The 20,187-nt window shown below is 37.5% G+C and overlaps 1 protein-coding gene across 1 annotated transcript in view; it reads right to left on the reverse strand.

The window, feature by feature from the left end:
• Positions 1 to 20,187, reverse strand: part of DNAH12 (dynein axonemal heavy chain 12) — a 399,320-nt gene that overhangs the window by 182,688 nt on the left and 196,445 nt on the right. The window lies entirely within an intron of this gene.

Below are 20,187 nucleotides of genomic sequence, written 5' to 3' on the forward strand. Positions count from 1 at the left end.
AAAAATCATACACCATGATCAAGTGGGATTTATTCTGGGGAGGCAAGGCTGGTACAATATTCGTAAATCAATCAATGTGATTCATCACATAAACAAAAAGAAGGAGAAAAACCATATGATAATTTCAATAGATGCAGAAAAAGCATTTGATAAAATCCAGCACCCATTCATGATCAAAACTCTCAGCAAAGTGGGAATACAGGGAACATACCTCAACATGATAAAAGCCATCTATGAGAAACCCACAGCCAACATCATACTCAATGGGAAAAAATTAAAAACAATACCCTTAAGATCAGGAACAAGGCAGGGGTGCCCCCTATCACCACTCTTATTTAACATAGTCCTGGAAGTCCTAGCCACAGCAATCAGACAAGAAGAAGAAATAAAAGGCATTCAAGTTGGAAAAGAAGAAGTAGAACTATCATTATTTGCAGATGATATGATATTGTATATAGAAAACCCTAAAGTCTCAGTCAAAAAACTACTGGACCTGATAAATGAATTCAGCAAAGTGGCAGGATATAAAATCAATACTCAGAAATCAGAGGCATTTTTATACACCAACAATGAACAGTCAGAAAGAGAAATTAAGGAAACAATCCCCTTCACAATTACAACCAAAAAAATAAAGTACCTAGGAGTAAACTTAACCAAGGAGACGAAAGATTATACTCGGAAAATTACAAAGCATTGATAAAAGAAATCAAGGAAGATACAAACAAGTGGAAGCATATACCGTGCTCATGGTTAGGAAGAATAAACATTGTTAAAATGTCTATATTACCCAAAGCAATCTATAAATTCAATGCAATACCAAGTAAAATACCAATGACATACTTCAAAGATATAGAACACATATTCCAAAAATTTATATGGAACCAAAAGGGGACACGAATAGCCTCAGCAATCTTAAAAAAGAAGAATAAAGTGGGAGGTATCACACTTCCTGATATCAAGTTATACTACAAGGCCATTGTACTCAAAACAGCCTGGTACTGGCATAAGAACAGGCATATAGATCAATGGAACAGAACAGAGAACCCAGAAATAAACCCACACCTTTATTGGCAACTGATATTTGACAAAGGAGGTAAGGAAATACAATGGAGTAAAGACAGCCTCTTTAACAAATGGTGTTGGGAAAATTGGACAGCTACCTGCAAAAAAATGAAACTAGATCACCAGCTTACACCACTCACAAAAATAAACTCAAAATGGATAAAAGATTTAAATGTAGGCCGTGAAACCATAAGCATCTTAGAAGAAAACATAGGCAGTAAGCTCTCGGACATCTCTCGGAGCAATATATTTGCTGATTTATCTCCACAGGGAAGTGAAATAAAAGACAGGATAAACAAATGGGACTATATCAAACTAAAAAGCTTTTGCACAGCTAAAGACAACAAGAACAGAATAAAAAGACAAACTACACAATGGGAGAACATATTTGACAATACGTCTGATAAGGGGTTAATAACCAAAATTTATAAAGAACTTGTAAAACTCAACACCAGGAAGACAAACAACCCAATCCAAAAATGGGCAAAAGAGATGAATAGACACTTCTCCAAAGAGGACATACAGATGGCCAATAGGCATATGAAAAAATGCTCAACATCACTAATCATTAGAGAAATGCATATTAAAACCACAATGAGATATCACCTCACACCAGTCAGAATGGCGCTTATCAACAAAACAACACAGAATAAGTGCTGGCGAGGATGTGGAGAAAAGGGAACCCTCCTGCACTGCTGGTGGGAATGCAGACTGGTGCAGCCACTGTGGAAAACAGTATGGAGATTCCTCAAAAATCTGAAAATCGAACTGCCTTTTGACCCAGCTATCCCACTTTTAGGAATATACCCCAAGGACACCATAGAACGGCTCGAAAAGGAGAAATGCACGCGCATGTTTGTGGCAGCATTGTTCACAATAGCGAAGATCTGGAAACAGCCCAAGTGTCCGTCAGAGGACGAGTGGATTAAAAAGCTTTGGTACATATATACTATAGAATACTACTCAGCCATAAGAAATGATGACATCGGATCATTTACAATAACATGGATGGACCTTGACAACATTATACGGAGTGAAATAAGTAAATCAGAAAAAAAAAACTAAGATGAATCTATACATAGAAGGGACATAAAAATGAGACTCAGAGACATGAAGAAGAATGTGATGGCAACAGGGGCGGGAGGTTGGGGAGGGGGGAGGGGGTGAAGAAGGAGAGAGGGGTTAGGGGAGGGGAGGGGCACAAAGAAAACCAGATAGAAAGTGACAGAAGACAATTTAACTTTGGGGGAGGGGTATACAGCACAATCAAATGTCAAAATAATCTAGAGATATTTTCTCTCAACATATGTACCCTGATTTATCAATGTCACTGCATTAAATTTAATTAAAAAAAAGGCACAGAGTAGCAGAATGGATTAAAAAAAAATCCAACTGTATGCTGCCTACAGGAAACTCATCTAAGTAACAAGGATAAAAACAAATTCAAAGTGAAAGGCTGGAAAACAATACTCCAAGCAAATAACATCCAAAAAAAAGCAGGTGTAGCAATACTCATATCGGATAATGCTGACTACAAGACAGGAAAAGTACTCAGACACAAAAATGGCCATTTCATAATGGCTAAGGGGACACTGAATCAAGAAGACATAACAATTCTTAATATATATGCACCAAACCAAGGAGCACCAAAATATATAAGACAGCTACTTATTGATCTTAAAACAAAAACTGACAAAAATACAATCATACTTGGAGACCTCAATACACCACTGACGGCTCTAGATCGGTCATCCAAACAGAGAATCAACAAAGATAGATTCTGGTGGCCTTAAACAAAACACTAGAGCACCTGGATATGATAGACATCTACAGGACATTTCATCCCAAAGTGACTGAGTATACATTTTTCTCCAGTGTACATGGATCATTCTCAAGAATTGACCATATGTTGGGCCACAAAAACAACATCAGCAAATTCAGAAAAATTGAAGTTGTACCAAGCATATTTTCTGATCATAAAGCCTTGAAACTAGAATTCAACTGCAAAAAAGAGGAAAAAAATCCCACAAAATTGTGGAAACTAAACAACATACTTTTAAAAAATGAATGGGTCAAAGAAGAAATAAATGCAGAGATCAAAAGATATATAGAAACTAATGAAAATGATAATACAACATATCAGAATCTATGGGATGCAGCAAAAGCAGTGATAAGAGGGAAGTTCATATCACTTCAGGCATATATGAACAAACAAGAGAGAGCCCAAGTGAACCACTTAACTTCACACCTTAAGGAACTAGAAAAAGAAGAACAAAGACAACCCAAAACCAGCTGAGGAAAGGAGATAATAAAAATCAGAGCAGAAATAAATGAAATAGAGAACAGAAAAACTATAGAAAAAATTAATAGAACAAGGAGCTGGTTCTTTGAAAAGATCAACAAAATTGACAAACCCTTGGCAAGACTTACCAAGGAAAAAAGAGAAAGGACTCATATAAACAAAATCCAAAATGAAAGAGGAGAAATCACCACAGAAACCGTAGATATACAAAGAATTATTGTAGGATACTATGAAAAACTTTATGCCACTAAATTCAACAACCTAGAAGAAATGGATAAATTCCTAGAACAGTAAAACCTTCCTAGACTGAGTCAAGAAGAAGCAGAAAGCCTAAACAGGCCTATAAGTAGAGAAGAAATAGAAAAAACCATTAAAAACTTCCCCAAAAATAAAAGTCCAGGCCCTGACGGCTATACCAGTGAATTTTATCAAACATTCAAAGAAGACTTGGTGCCTATTCTACTGAAAGTCTTCCAAAAAATTGAAGAAGAAGCAATACTTCCAAACACATTTTATGAGGCCAACATAACCCTCATACCAAAACCAGGCAAGGATGGCACAAAAAAAGAAAACTACAGACCAATATCTCTAATGAATATAGATGCTAAAATACTAAACAAAATACTAGCAAACCGAATACAACAACATATTAAAAAAATAATACATCATGATCAAGTGGGATTCATCCCAGAATCTCAAGGATGGTTCAACATTCGTAAAACGTTTAACGTAATACACCATATCAACAAAACAAAGAACAAAAACCACATGATCTTATCAATAGACGCAGAAAAGGCTTTCGATAAAATACAACACAATTTTATGTTTAAGACTCTCAACAAAATGGGTATAGAAGGAAAATATCTCAACATGATAAAGGCCATATATGATAAACCATCAGCTAACATCATATTAAATGGCACTAAACTGAAGGCTTTCCCCCTTAAATCAGGAACAAGACAGGGTTGTCCACTCTCTCCACTCTTATTTAATGTGGAACTAGAGGTTCTAGCCAGAGCAATCAGACAAGACAAAGAAATAAAAGGCATCCATATCGGAAAAGAAGTAAAGGTATCACTTTTTGCAGATTATATGATCCTATACATCGAAAACCCCAAAGAGTCCACAAAAAGACTACTAGAAACAATAAGCCAATACAGTAAGGTCACAGGATACAAAATTAACATACAGAAGTCAATAGCCTTTCTATATGCCAACAATGAAACATTTGAGAACGAATTCAAAAGAATAATCCCCTTCACGATTGCAACAACAACAAAAAAATACTTAGGAATAAACATAACAAAGAATGTAAAGGACTTATATAATGAAAACTATAAACCATTGTTAAGGGAAATCGAAAAAGATATAATGAGATGGAAGAATATACCTTGTTCTTGGTTAGGAAGAATAAATATAATCAAGATGGCCATATTACCCAAAGCAATATACAATTTTTTTTTCTTTCTTTTTTTTTTCTGAAGCTGGAAACGGGGAGAGACAGTCAGACAGACTCCCGCATGCACCCAACTGGGATCCACCCAGCACGCCCACCAGGGGGTGATGCTCTGCCCCTCCGGGGTGTCACTCTGTTGCGACCAAAGCCACTCTAGCACCTGGGGCAGAGGCCAAGGAGCCATCCCCAGCACCTGGGCCATCTTTGCTCCAATGGAGCCTCGGCTGCAGGAGGGGAAGAGAGAGACAGAGAGGAAGGGGGGGTGGAGAAGCAAATGGGCGCTTCTCCTATGTGCCCTGGCCAGGAATCGAACCCGGGTCCCCCGCACGCCAGGCCGATGCTCTACCGCTGAGCCAACCAGCCAGGGCCAGCAATATACAAATTTAATGCAATTCCCATCAAAATTCCAATGACATTTTTTAAAGAAATGGAGCAAAAAATCATCAGATTTATATGGAACTATAAAAAACCCCGAATAGCCAAAGCAATCCTAAAGAAAAAGAATGAAGCTGGGGGCATTACAATACCTGACTTCAAACTATATTATAGGGCCACGACAATCAAAACAGCATGGTATTGGCAGAAAAATAGGCACTCAGACCAATGGAACAGAATAGAAAACCCAGAAATAAAACCACATATATATAGTCAAATAATTTTTGATAAAGGGGCCAACAACACACAATGGAGAAAAGAAAGCCTCTTCAATAATTGGTGCTGGGAAAACTAGAAAGCCACATGCAAAAGAATGAAACTGGACTACAGTCTGTCCCCCTGTACTAAAATTAACTCAAAATGGATCAAAGGTCTAAACATAAGACCTGAAACAATTAAGTACATAGAAGAAGGCATAGGTACTCAACTCATGGACCTGGGTTTTAAAGAGCATTTTATGAATTTGACTCCAATGGCAAGAGAAGTGAAGGCAAAAATTAATGAATGGGACTACATCAGACTAAGAAGTTGTTGCTCAGCAAGAGAAACTGATAAGAAAATAAACAGACAGCCAACTAAATGGTAAATGATATTTTCAAACAACAGCTCAGATAAGGGTCTAATATCCAAAATATCCAAAGAACTCATAAAACTCAACAACAAACAAACAATCCAATAAAAAAATGGGAAGAGGACATGAACAGGCACTTCTCCCAGGAAGAAATACAAATGGTCAACAGATATATGAAAAGATGCTCATCTTCGTTAGTTATTAGGGAAATGCAAATCAAAACTGCAATGAGATACCACCTCACACTTGTTAGATTAGCTATTATTAACAAGACAGGTAATAGCAAATGTTGGAGAGGCAGTGGAGAAAAAGGAACCCTCATACACTGTTGGTGGGAATGTAAAGTAGTACAACCATTATGGAAGAAAGTATGTTGGTTCCTCAAAAAACTGAAAATAGAATTACCTTATGACCCAGCAATCCCTCTACTGGGTATATATCCCAAAAACTCAGAAACATTGATACGTAAAGACACATGCAGCCCCATGTTCATTGCAGCATTGTTCACAGTGGCCAGGACATGGAAACAACCAAAAAGCCCGTCAATAGATGACTGGATAAAGAAGATGTGGCACATATACACTATGGAATACTACTCAGCCATAAGAAATGATGACATCAGATCATTTACAGCAAAATGGTGGGATCTTGATAACATTATACGAAGTGAAATAAGTAAATCAGAAAAAAAACAGGAACTGCATTATTCCATACGTAGGTGGGACATAAAAGTGAAACTAAGAGACATTGATAAGAGTGTGGTGGTTACGGGGGGAGGGGTGAGAGGGAGAAGGAAAGGGGGAGGGGGAGGGGCACAAAGAAAACTAGATAGAAGGTGACAGAGGACAATCTGTCTTTGGGTGATGGGTATGCAACATAAGTGAATGACAAGATAATCTGGAGTTGTTATCTTTGAATATATGTATCCTGATTTATTTATGTCGCCCCATTAAAAATAAATTAAAAAAATAAAATATTTCCAAAGTTATACTACAAGGCTATTATAATCAAAACAGCCTGGTACTGGCATAAGAACTGGCATACAGATCAATGGAATAGAATAAAGAACCCAGAGATAAATACATGCCTTATGGTCAATTAATATTTACAAAGGAGGCAAGAGTATACAATGGAGTAAAGGCAGTCTCTTTAATAAATGGTGTTAGGGAAATTGGACAGGTACATGCAATTGGACAGGAATGAAACTAAACCACCAACTAAAAAAACTCAAAATGGATAAAAGACTTAAATGTAAGTCACGAAACCACAAAAATATTGGAAGAAAACATAGGCAGTAGACTCTCATACATCTGTAGTAGCAAAATTATTACAGATCTATCTCTGCAGTCAAGTGAAATAAAGGATAAAATAAACAAATTGGGCTATATCAAACTAAAAAGCTTTTACATAGCAAAAGACAACATTAACAAAATAAAAAGACAACCCACTCACTCAATAGAACATATTTGCTGACAGATTTGATAAGGAGTTAATAACCAAAATTTATAAGAATTTTTAAAACTCAACATCAGGAAGGTAAACAATTCAATTAAAATATTGGCAAAGGATATAAATTAACACTTCTCCAAAGAGGACATAGAAGTGGCCAATAGGCATATTAAAAAAAAGTTCAACATCACTAATCATTAGAGAAATGGAATTAAAACCACATGAGATATCACCTCACAACTGCCAGAATGGCTTTCATTAACAAATCTACAAAGAACAAGTGCTGGAGAGGGTGTGAAGAAAAGGGAACCCTCTTGCACTGCTGGTGGGAATACAGACTCTTGCAGCCACCATGGAAAACAGTATGGAGTTTCCTCAAAATAATTAAAAATGAAAGTGCTATGACCCAGCTATCCCACTTCTAGAAATAAATTCTAAGAATCCCAAAACCCTAATTCAAAAGAAGATATGCACCCCCATTTCATTGCAGCATTGTTTAAAATAGCCAAGATCCAGAAACAGCCCAAATGTCCATCAGTGGATGAGTGGATAAAAAAGCTGTGGTATATTTACACAATAGAATACAATGAAGCTGTAAAAAAGAAGGAAATCTTACCTTTTGCAACAGCATAGATGGACCAGGAGATTACTATGCTAAGTGAAAAAAAGCCAGTCAGAGAAAGACAAATACTATACGATCTCACTTATATGTGGAATCTAATAAACACAATAAACTGAGAAACAAAATAGAAATGGAGGCAAGGTCACAGGAAATAGATGGACAGTTGTCAGAGAGAAAGGGGAAGAGGGGAAGGGATTAAAGAAGGTGAAAGCATTAGCCAAGTTATATTTACATAACACATAGATAGAGACAACAGGGTAGCAATTCCCAGAGGTAAAGGGGGCAGTGGAGGTGGGGGAGGCAAAAGGGGTGAAATGGGAATGGAAAGACTTTGCATGGGGCACAAGGGGCACAATGTATTGAGTGGGACACTTGAAACATAATAAATTTAAAAAGAACTCATTGGAAAAAATAAAAATATGAATGAGGCAAGAGCAAAAATAAAAGTTCCTCAATACTATAGAGCAGCGGTTCTCAACCTGTGGGTCGCGACCCCGGCGGGGGTCCCATGACCAAAACACAGGGGTCGCCTAAAGCCATCAGAAAGGGTCGCGACCCACAGGTTGAGAACCGCTGCTATAGAGGCAATTTATTAAAAGCCCACAGCTAAAATCTTTTTTTGAGAGAGAGAGAGAAAGAGAAAGAGACTGAAAGGGAGAGAAATGAGAAGCATCAACTCATAGTTGTGATACTAAAGTTGCTCATTGATTGCTTCTTGTATATGCCTTGACCAGGGGGCTCAAGGTGAGCCAATGACCCCATGCTTAAGCCATTGACCTTGGACTCAAGCAAGGGACTTTGGGCTTCAAGCCAGTGACCTTTGGGCTCAAGCCAGTGACCATAGGATCATGTCTATGATCCCACACTCAAACCAGTGTCCCTACGCTCAAGTTGGTGACTTCAGGGCTTGAACCTGGGACCTCAGCATCCCAGGTCAACATTTTATCCACTGCACCACCACCAGTCAGGCCACAGCTAAAATTTTAATCAATGGGGTAAAACTGAAAGCTTTCCTCTAAGATGTGATACAAGACAAAGATGCCCACTCTCACCACTTCTATTCAATAATAAGTACTAACAAAAGCAATCAGATAAGAAAAAGAAATAAAAGGCATTCAAACTAGAAAGGAAGAAGTAAAATTTAAAATTATTTCTGGAGATGATATGATTTTATATACAGAAAAACTCTACAGATTTCATACTCAAAAAACTTAGAACTGATAACCAAGTTTAGTAAAGCTGCAGGATGCAAAACCAACAAACAAAAATCAATTGCATTTCTTTATATCAATAATGATCTATCTGAAAAGGAAATCAAGAAAACAATGTCATTTACAATAGCAACAGCAAGAATAAAATACTTAGGAATAAGTTTGGCTTAATAAGTGAAAGTTCTGTATATAGAAAACTATAAAACATTAATGAAAGAAATCAAAGAAGATACAAATAAATGGAAATATATTCTTTGTTCATGGATTTGAAAAATCAAAATTGTTAAAATTTCCATAGTACCTAAAGCAATCTAAAGATTCAATTCAATCACTAATCAAATTCTAATAATATTTTTTACAAAAATAGAAAAACAATTCTAAAATTTGTATGGAACTATAAAATATTCCAAATAGCCAAAATAACCTTAAGAAATAAGATCAGAGTTGAAGACATCACACTTCTTGATTTCAAATTATATAGTGGTCTTCCCTTATCCACAGTTTCACATTTCCCAGTTTCAGTTACCTGTGGTCAACCATGGTCCAAAATGTTAAATTAAAAATTCCATAAATAAATAATTCATAAGTTTTTAATTATGCACCATTTTGAGTAGTGTCATGAAATCTTGCACCACCCCACTCTATCCTGTCCAGAATATGAATCATACCCATAGTCACTTAGTAACTGTTTATGTTATCAGGTTGATGGTTATAGTATTGCAGTGGTTGTGTTCAAGTAACCTTATTTTACTTAAAAATAGCTCTGAAGGCAAGAATAGTGATGTTGGTGATCAAGTATGCCAAAAAGAAGCCATAAAGTACTTCCGTTAAGTGAAAAGGAATGTATATAAAAACATAGTATATGTAGGGTTCAGTACTATCTGAGGTTTCAGGTATCCACTGGGGGTCTTGAAAAATATCCCCCACAGACAAGGGAATGGGGAAAAACACTGTATTATAAATCTCTAATGATCAAAACAGTATGGTACTGACATAAAAACAGATATGTGAGCCAATGAAACAGAATAGAAAGCCCCAAAATAAATCTAAACACATACAGTATACTGATCTTCACCAAGGGTACCAAGAATACACAATGAGGAAAGGATAGTCTTTTCAATAACTGGTGTTGGGAAAATTGAATATCTACATGTATAAGAATTAAACTGGATCCTTTTCTTATATCACATACAAAAATCAATCCAAAATGAGTTAATGACTTAAATGTAAAACCTGAAACTATAAAACTCCTAGAAGAAAACATAGGGGAGAAGCTCCTTGACATTGGCCTTAGAAATAATTTTTTGAGAGAGAGAGAGTGGAAGGGAGAGAAATGAGAAGCATCAACTTGTAATTGGGTCAATTTAGTTCTTCATTAATTGCTTCTCATACATGCCTTGACCAAGGGGCTCAAGCCCAGCCAGTGACCTTGGAATCATGCTGATGATCCCACATTCAAATGGTGACCCTACACTCAAGCCAGATGAGCCCACACTCAAGTTGGCAATCTTGAGGCTTCGAACCTCGGTCCTCAACACCCCAGGTCAATGCTCTATCCACTGTGCTACCATTGGTTAGGTAGAAATAATTTTTTAAAATATAACAACATAATATCAGACAACAAAAGCAAAAATTAAAAAGTAGAGTTACATGAAACTAAAAGTACAGTAGAAACACAGCAAAAGAAACAACAAAATGAAAACGCAACCTATGGATTGAGAGAAAATATTTGCAAACCATATATCTGTTAAGGGGTTACTATCCAAAATATATAAGAAACTCATATAGTTCAATAGCAGAAAAACCCATCAATGCAATTTAAAAATGGGTGAAAGATCTGAATAATCTTTTTTTCCAAAGAAGACCATATAAATGACCAATGGGTATACAAAAAGGCACTCAGCACCACTAATCCTCAGGGAAATGCAAATCAAAACCACAATGAAAATACAAACAAACAAACAAAAAATAAATAAATAAATAGGCTGATCCACTGGGGGAAAAAATACCTCACAATGAGATATGACTTCACACCTGTTAGGGTAGCTATTATTAAAAATAAGAATAGGCCCTGGCCAGTTTGCTCAGTAGAAAGAGCATTGGCCCAGTGTATGGACATCCTTGGTTTGATTCCCGGTCAGGGCACATATGAGAAGCAACCATCTGCTTCTCTCCCCCACTTTCTCCCCTTTTCTCTCTCCCTTTCTCTCTCCCTCTTCCCCTCCTGCAGCCAGTGGCTCCATTGGTTTGAACGTCAACCTTGGGGGCTGAGGATAGCTTGGCTGATTTGAGCATCATCCACAGATGAGGGCTGCCTGGTGGATCCCGGTCAAGGCACATGTTGGAGTCTGTCTCACTATCTCCCCTCCACTCACTTAAAAAAGAAATAGATGGCAGTGTTGGTGAGGATATAGAGAAAAGAAAATCTTTGTGCACTGTTGGTGGGAACATAAATTGGTACAGCCATTATGGAAAACAGTATGGAGGAGCCTCAAAAAATTAAAACTCGAGATGACGTCAGAGTAATGGCGGGGTAGGAAGCGATTCCGATAAATCTCCCCCAAAACTCAACAAGATCTTCAACCAGAAACAGAAAACCTATACTTGGAGCCTCCAGATGCTTTGCAATACACCCAAAGGTATGGTCGAGTGAAAAATTGGCTAAATATATAACCAAACCCCGAAGGAAATAGGGAGTAAGAAAAGCTCCGCCTTCCTCACTAACCTAAACAGGGTGGCTTTCTCTGGTAACTGTGAATATAGAAACTGAGGCGGGCAAAGGGGGTGAGTAGATTCAGGCCACGACACAAACGGCTGAACCAGGCTGTGGCACGGAGATCCAAGCCGAGGAAAAAGTGATCCTGTGGCAACCCGGGCAATACAAGCTAACACTCGCGCCAAACCCAAACAAAGAAAGACAAGCAGGGCGGCCATTTTACCCGGTCTCCTGGTTGGTGCGCAGTTAGTGGGCAAGAGATTTCTTCCTAGGCCCCGAGAGTGGGTGCCCGTGTTGCCACACGGAGAGGCAGGGTCAGAGGCCTTTCTGTGGGCTGAGGGCAGAGTCTCTGGGCAGCCCCAGCGCCCTGGGAAATCCACGCACGGGAGGGAGTGAGAACTAATTCCAACGGTGGAGATTTTCCGTGCTGGTGGGGGTTTCACTCAGAGGGAAACGCGGCCGGCCTCATATCCGGGTTTGCGCGCGCAGATAGTGAATGAGAGATTCCTCTGAGTGCCTCGGCAGTGCGCGCCCGTGTTATTGCACAGAGGGGCAGAGTCAGGGGCCTTTGTGTGGGCCAAAGCGGAATCTCGGGCCGCCCCAGTGCCTTGCAAAAGCCGCACACGGGGACGGAGCGAGACTCAATTCCAACGCTGCAACTTTTCCCTGTGGTTGGGGGTTTCACTCAGAGTGTGAGACTGCTGGCCAGATATCCTGGTCTGCGCGCGCAGCCAGTGAGTGAGAGTTTCCTCCAAGCGCCCCGGAAGTGGGCGCCCGCCTGTGTTACCGGACAGAGTGGCAGACAGAACCAGAGGTCTTTGAGTGGGCGGAAAGCCCGCCTGATTATGCTAGCAGCTCTGACTGACTGAGCCTTACCCAGAGCCCTGTGCTGAGTGGAAATAGAGTGGGGAGTTGCCAGCTCTTTGAGCCTTTTACTATCCAGGCAGAGGCAGCAGCAACCCCATAGCTGGATTATCAGGCTACTAATTGATGAAGGAAAGACTAGGAGAAAGGCTCCAGGAACACGGACTCTCTCACTGTCGGAGCCTATAAATGCTAATAGCCTCGACTGCCAATGAGACTAAAGCACAATACATGACATTGCCATAGAGACTTATCAACTGCAAACCTCTACCTGAGCGTGCCAAAGGGGCAGAACCCAGGGTACAGAGTCACCGACCAGGAAGAGGGAGAGAAAAGAAAAAGCAAGAAGATAACCTCTCAAAATCAAGAATAATCTGCAGACTTTATAACCTATCCCATTTTATTATATTTGTTCGTTTGTTTCTCTTATCTTCATTCTTGATACTTTTTTTCCTCCTCCAATTTGGCCGATTAACTCTCTGCCGGTCTTACTCTCTCCTCTCCTTGAACTACACTACCCATAAGTGTTACATCTCCCATTATCTTTTCTCTTCTCTTCCTTTCTCTCTATGAGGGTTGCACTCCAAAACCCTTAACTCTCTCTCTCTCTCTCTCTCTCTCCTTTCTTTTTTCTTCTATTAGTGGTTCCCTCTTTTTTTCTCTCTCTCTCTTTCTTTTCTCCCTCTATATTAGTTTCTTCTTTTCTCCTTTACATCTCCTCTCATTCAAACCTCAATAACAAACAAATTATCTTATCTGGGACTCAAACTTATGTTTGTGGCATTTTGGGGGGGGGGGTTTACTTCACCTTTTTAACTCACTAGCAGTGCTCCCATCCCTGGCTCTCCATTTTATCTAGTTCTTGTTCCACTAAATACAATAGTAATTTTTTAATGTCTCCCCATTTTTCCGTTTTCCTCTTATTCCTCTCATCATAACTCTTAGACAACCAACACCTAAAAGCAAATCATTTTATTCTTGACCCAAATTTTTTCCTTATTTGCTTTTTGTGGGTCCATACGCTCTTTTTTTTTTCTTTTTCTCGTTTTTCTTTTTTTTTCTTTTCTTTTTTTTTTTTTTTTTTTTTTTTGCCCCTTTATTACTTTTCCCCAATTCAGGCCCTCCATCACAGGCATTGTTTGTTATAATTCACAGTTAACCACAAGATTTCCTCAAGAAAGAGGGGAGAGGAGAGGAGAGGAAAAAAGGAGGGGGGGGAATAATTTCCTTTTTTAAAAAATTTTTATTTTATTTTATTTTTCTTTATTTCATTATTAATTTTTTTTAAAAAAACAACTATTTTCGATTTATTATTTTTTTATTATTTTTTAACTTTTTATTCTTTATTAAATCTCATTAATACTATCATCAAAACCACCCTCAGATGCCATTAAGGAAGAGAAAATCGAATATCATGGATACAAAAGAAAGAGAGGTAACACAGCTAGATGAGGAAAAATCTATGGAGAAAAAATTTAATATATTGGAAACCTTGGAGCTAAATGACAGAGAATTCAAGATAGAAATCCTAAAAATCCTCCGAGATATACAAGAAAACACAGAAAGGCAATTTAGGGAGCTCAGAAAACAACTCAATGAACACAAAGAATATATGTCCAAGGAAATTGAAACTATAAAAACAAATCAAACAGAGATGAAAAACTCAATTCACGAGCTGAAAAACGAAGTAACAAGCTTAGCTAATAGAACAGGTCAGATAGAAGAGAGGATTAGTGAAATAGAAGACAAGCAACTTGAGGCACAACAGAGAGAAGAAGAAAGAGACTCAAAAATTTAAAAAAATGAGATAGCCCTACAAGAATTATCTGACTCCATCAAAAAGAATAACATAAGAATAATAGGTATATCAGAGGGAGAAGAGAGAGAAAATGGAATGGAGAACATACTCAAACAAATAATAGATGAGAACTTCCCAAGCCTGTGGAAAGAACTAAAGCCTCAAGTTCAAGAAGCAAACAGAACTCCGAGTTTTCTTAACCCCAACAAACCTACTCCAAGGCATATCATAATGAAATTGACACAAACCAACAGCAAAGAAAAAATTCTCAAGGCAGCCAGGGAAAAGAAGAATACAACATATAAAGGAAGGCCCATTAGATTATCATCAGATTTCTCAGCAGAAACTCTACAAGCTAGAAGAGAGTGGACTCCAATATTTAAAGTCCTGAAAGAGAGGAACTTTCAGCCATGAATACTATACCCATCAAAGCTATCCTTCAAATATGAAGGAGAAATAAAAACATTCACAGATACAGAAAAGATGAGGGAATTTATCATCAGAAAACCCCCACTCCAGGAATTACTAAAGGGGGTTCTCCAATCAGATACAAAGAACAAAAAAAAAACAGAGCCACAAGTAAAAGCTCCAAGAAGAACACAATAAAACCAAATTTAAACTGTGACAACAACAAAAAGAAAGAGGGGGAGAAGATGGAGATTAACAGTAGCAAAGGACGATGGAGTGCAAAAGTACTCACAAAATAGTTCGCTACAATGAACAGGGTAGGGATCCTTTTCATTAGTCAAAGGTAACCACCATTGAAAAAACCACCACAGAAGCACATGAGATAAAAAAGATAGCAACAGAGGAAAGATGTATGGAATACAACCAAATAAAAACAAAAGATAGAAAAACGAAAGAGAAGGATCAAACAAGACACAAAACTAACAGAAAGCAAGATATAAAATGGCAATAGGGAACTCACAAGTATCAATAATTACACTAAATGTAAACGGATTAAACTCACCAATAAAAAGGCACAGAGTAGCAGAATGGATTAAAAAAGAAAATCCAACTGTATGCTGCCTACAGGAAACTCATCTAAGTAACAAGGATAAAAACAAATTCAAAGTGAAAGGCTGGAAAACAATACTCCAAGCAAATAACATCCAAAAAAAAGCAGGTGTAGCAATACTCATATCGGATAATGCTGACTACAAGACAGGAAAAGTACTCAGAGACAAAAATGGCCATTTCATAATGGCTAAGGGGACACTGAATCAAGAAGACATAACAATTCTTAATATATATGCACCAAACCAAGGAGCACCAAAATATATAAGACAGCTACTTATTGATCTTAAAACAAAAACTGACAAAAACACAATCATACTTGGAGACCTCAATACATTGCTGACGGCTCTAGATCGGTCATCCAAACAGAGAATCAACAAAGACATAGTGGCCTTAAACAAAACACTAGAGCACCTGGATATGATAGACATCTACAGGACATTTCATCCCAAAGTGACTGAGTATACATTTTTCTCCAGTGTACAAGGATCATTCTCAAGAATTGACCATATGTTGGGCCACAAAAACAACATCAGCAAATTCAGAAAAATTGAAGTTGTACCAAGCATATTTTCTGATCATAAAGCCTTGAAACTAGAATTCAACTGCAAAAAAGAGGAAAAAAATCCCACAAAAATGTGGAAACTAAACAACATACTTTTAAAAAATGAATGGGTCAAAGAAGAAATAAATGCAGAGATCAAAAGATATATACAGACTAATGAAAATGACAATATGACATATCAGAATCTATGGGATGCAGCAAAAGCAGTGATAAGAGGGAAGTTCATATCACTTCAGGCATATATGAACAAACAAGAGAGAGCCCAAGTGAACCACTTAACTTCACACCTTAAGGAACTAGAAAAAGAAGAACAAAGACAACCCAAAACCAGCCGAAGAAAGGAGATAATAAAAATCAGAGCAGAAATAAATGAATTAGAGAACAGAAAAACTATAGAAAAAATTAATAGAACAAGGAGCTGGTTCTTTGAAAAGATCAACAAAATTGACAAACCCTTGGCAAGACTTACCAAGGAAAAAAGAGAAAGAACTCCTATGAACAAAATCCAAAATGAAAGAGGAGAAATCACCACAGAAACCGTAGATATACAAAGAATTATTGTAGAATACTATGAAAAACTTTATGCCACTAAAATCAACAACCTAGAAGAAATGGATAAATTCCTAGAACAATACAACCTTCCTAGACTGAGTCAAGAAGAAGCAGAAAGCCTAAACAGACCTATCAATAAAGAAGAAATAGAAAAAACCATTAAAAACCTCCCCAAAAATAAAAGTCCAGGCCCTGACGGCTATACAAGTGAATTTTATCAAACATTCAAAGAAGACTTGGTGCCTATTCTACTCAAAGTCTTCCAAAAAATTGAAGAAGAAGCAATACTTCCAAACACATTTTATGAGGCCAACATAACCCTCATACCAAAACCAGGCAAGGATGGCACAAAAAAAGAAAACTACAGACCAATATCTCTAATGAATACAGATGCTAAAATACTAAACAAAATACTGGCAAATCGAATACAACAACATATTAAAAAATAATACATTATGATCAAGTGGGAATCATCCCAGAATCTCAAGGATGGTTCAACATACGTAAAACGGTTAACGTAATACACCATATCAACAAAACAAAGAACAAAAACCACATGATCTTATCAATAGACGCAGAAAAGGCTTTCGATAAAATACAACACAATTTTATGTTTAAGACTCTCAACAAAATGGGTATAGAAGGAAAATATCTCAACATGATAAAGGCCATATATGATAAACCATCAGCTAACATCATATTAAATGGCACTAAACTGAAGGCTTTCCCCCTTAAATCAGGAACAAGACAGGGTTGTCCACTTTCTCCACTCTTATTTAATGTGGTACTAGAAGTTCTAGCCAGAGCAATCAGACAAGACAAAGAAATAAAAGGCATCCATATCGGAAAAGAAGAAGTAAAGGTATCACTTTTTGCAGATGATATGATCCTATACATCGAAAACCCCAAAGAATCCACAAAAAGACTACTAGAAACAATAAGCCAATACAGTAAGGTCGCAGGATACAAAATTAACATACAGAAGTCAATAGCCTTTCTATATGCCAACAATGAAACAACTGAGAACGAACTCAAAAGAATAATCCCCTTCACGATTGCAACAAAAAAAAATAAAATACTTAGGAATAAACATAACAAAGAATGTAAAGGACTTATATAATGAAAACTATAAACCATTGTTAAGGGAAATTGAAAAAGATATAATGAGATGGAAGAATATACCTTGTTCTTGGCTAGGAAGAATAAATATAATCAAGATGGCTATATTACCCAAAGCAATATACAAATTTAATGCAATTCCCATCAAACTTCCAATGACATTTTTTAAAGAAATAGAGCAAAAAATCATCAGATTTATATGGAACTATAAAAAGCCCCGAATAGCCAAAGCAATCCTAAAGAAAAAGAATGAAGCTGGGGGCATTACAATACTTGACTTCAAACTATATTATAGGGCCACGACAATCAAAACAGCATGGTATTGGCAGAAAAATAGACACTCAGATCAATGGAACAGAATAGAAAGTCCAGAAATAAAACCACATATATATAGTCAAATAATTTTTGATAAAGGGGCCAACAACACACAATGGAGAAAAGAAAGCCTCTTCAATAAATGGTGCTGGGAAAACTGGAAAGCCACATGCAAAAGAATGAAACTGGACTACAGTCTCTCCCCCTGTACAAAAATTAACTCAAAATGGATCAAAGATCTAAACATAAGACCTGAAACAATTAAGTACATAGAAGAAGACATAGGTACTCAACTCATGGACCTGGGTTTTAAAGAGCATTTTATGAATTTGACTCCAATGGCAAGAGAAGTGAAGGCAAAAATTAATGAATGGGACTACATCAGACTAAGAAGTTTTTGCTCAGCAAGAGAAACTGATAACAAAATAAACAGAAAGCCAACTAAATGGGAAATGATATTTTCAAACAACAGCTCAGATAAGGGCCTAATATCCAAAATATACAAAGAACTCATAAAACTCAACAACAAACAAACAAACAATCCAATAAAAAAATGGGAAGAGGATATGAATAGACACTTCTCCCAGGAAGAAATACAAATGGCCAACAGATATATGAAAAGATGCTCATCTTCTTTAGCTATTAGAGAAATGCAAATCAAAACGGCAATGAGATACCACCTCACACCTGTTCAATTAGCCATTATTAGCAAGACAGGTAATAGCAAATGTTGGAGAGGCTGTGGAGAAAAAGGAACCCTCATCCACTGTTGGTGGGAATGTAAAGTAGTACAACCATTATGGAAGAAAGTATGGTGGTTCCTCAAAAAACTGAAAATGGAACTACCTTATGACCCAGCAATCCCTCTACTGGGTATATATCCCAAAAACTCAGAAACATTGATACGTAAAGACACATGCAGCCCCATGTTTATTGCAGCATTGTTCACAGTGGCCAGGACATGGAAACAACCAAAAAGCCCATCAATAGATGACTGGATAAAGAAGATGTGGCACATATACACTGTGGAATACTACTCAGCCATAAGAAATGATGACATCGGAACATTTACAGCAAAATGGTGGGATCTTGATAACATGATACGAAGCGAAATAAGTAAATCAGAAAAAACCAGGAACTGTATTATTCCATACGTAGGTGGGACATAATAGTGAAACTAAGAGACATTGATAAGAGTGTGGTGGTTATGGGAGGAAGGGGGGAATGGGAGAGGGAAAGGGGGTGGGGAGGGGCACAAAGAAAACAAGATAGAAGGTGACAGAGGACAATCTGACTTTGGGTGATGGGTATGCAACATAATTGAACGACAAGATAACCTGGACTTGTTATCTTTGAATATATGTATCCTGATTTATTGATGTCACCCCATTAAAAAAATAAAATTATTATAAAAAAAAAAAATTTAAACTAGCCTGACTGGGTGGTGGCACAGTGGATAGAGTGTCGGACTGGGATTTGGAAGACCCAGGTTCGAGACCCCGAGGTCGCCAGCTTGAGCGAGGGCTCATCTGGTTTGAGCAAAAGCTCACCAGCTTGAGCCCAAGGTCTTTGGCTAGAGCAAGGGGTTACTCGGCCTGCTGAAGGCCTGCAGTCAAGGCACATATGAGAAAGCAATCAATGAACAATTAAGGTGTTGCAATGCGCAATGAAAAACTAATGATTGATGCTTCTCATCTCTCCATTCCTGTCTGTCTGTCCCTGTCTATCCCTCTCTCTGACTCTCTCTGTCTCTGTAAAAAATAAAAAAAATTAAAAATAAAAATAAAATTACCTTATGTCCTGGCAATCCCTCTTCAGGGTATATAATCAAAGAAAATAAGTTCAGTACCACAAAGAGATATCTGTACTGCCATGTCATTGCAGCGTTATTCACAATAGCCAAGATATGGAAACAAACTAAGAGTCTGTTGGTGGATGAACAGATCAAGATATTGTATTATTATAATGGAATATTATTAAGCCTTTAAAAAAAGAGATCCTGCCATTTGCAACAATTTGGATTAACCTTGAAGACATTGTGCTAAGTGAAATAAACCGGACACAGAAAGGAATAAACTTCATGATATCACTTACATGTGGAATCTAAAAGTCAAATACATAGAACCAGAAAGT

The sequence above is a fragment of the Saccopteryx leptura genome, chromosome 10, assembly GCF_036850995.1.
Source record: "Saccopteryx leptura isolate mSacLep1 chromosome 10, mSacLep1_pri_phased_curated, whole genome shotgun sequence".
Classification (NCBI taxonomy): Eukaryota; Metazoa; Chordata; class Mammalia; order Chiroptera; family Emballonuridae; genus Saccopteryx; species Saccopteryx leptura.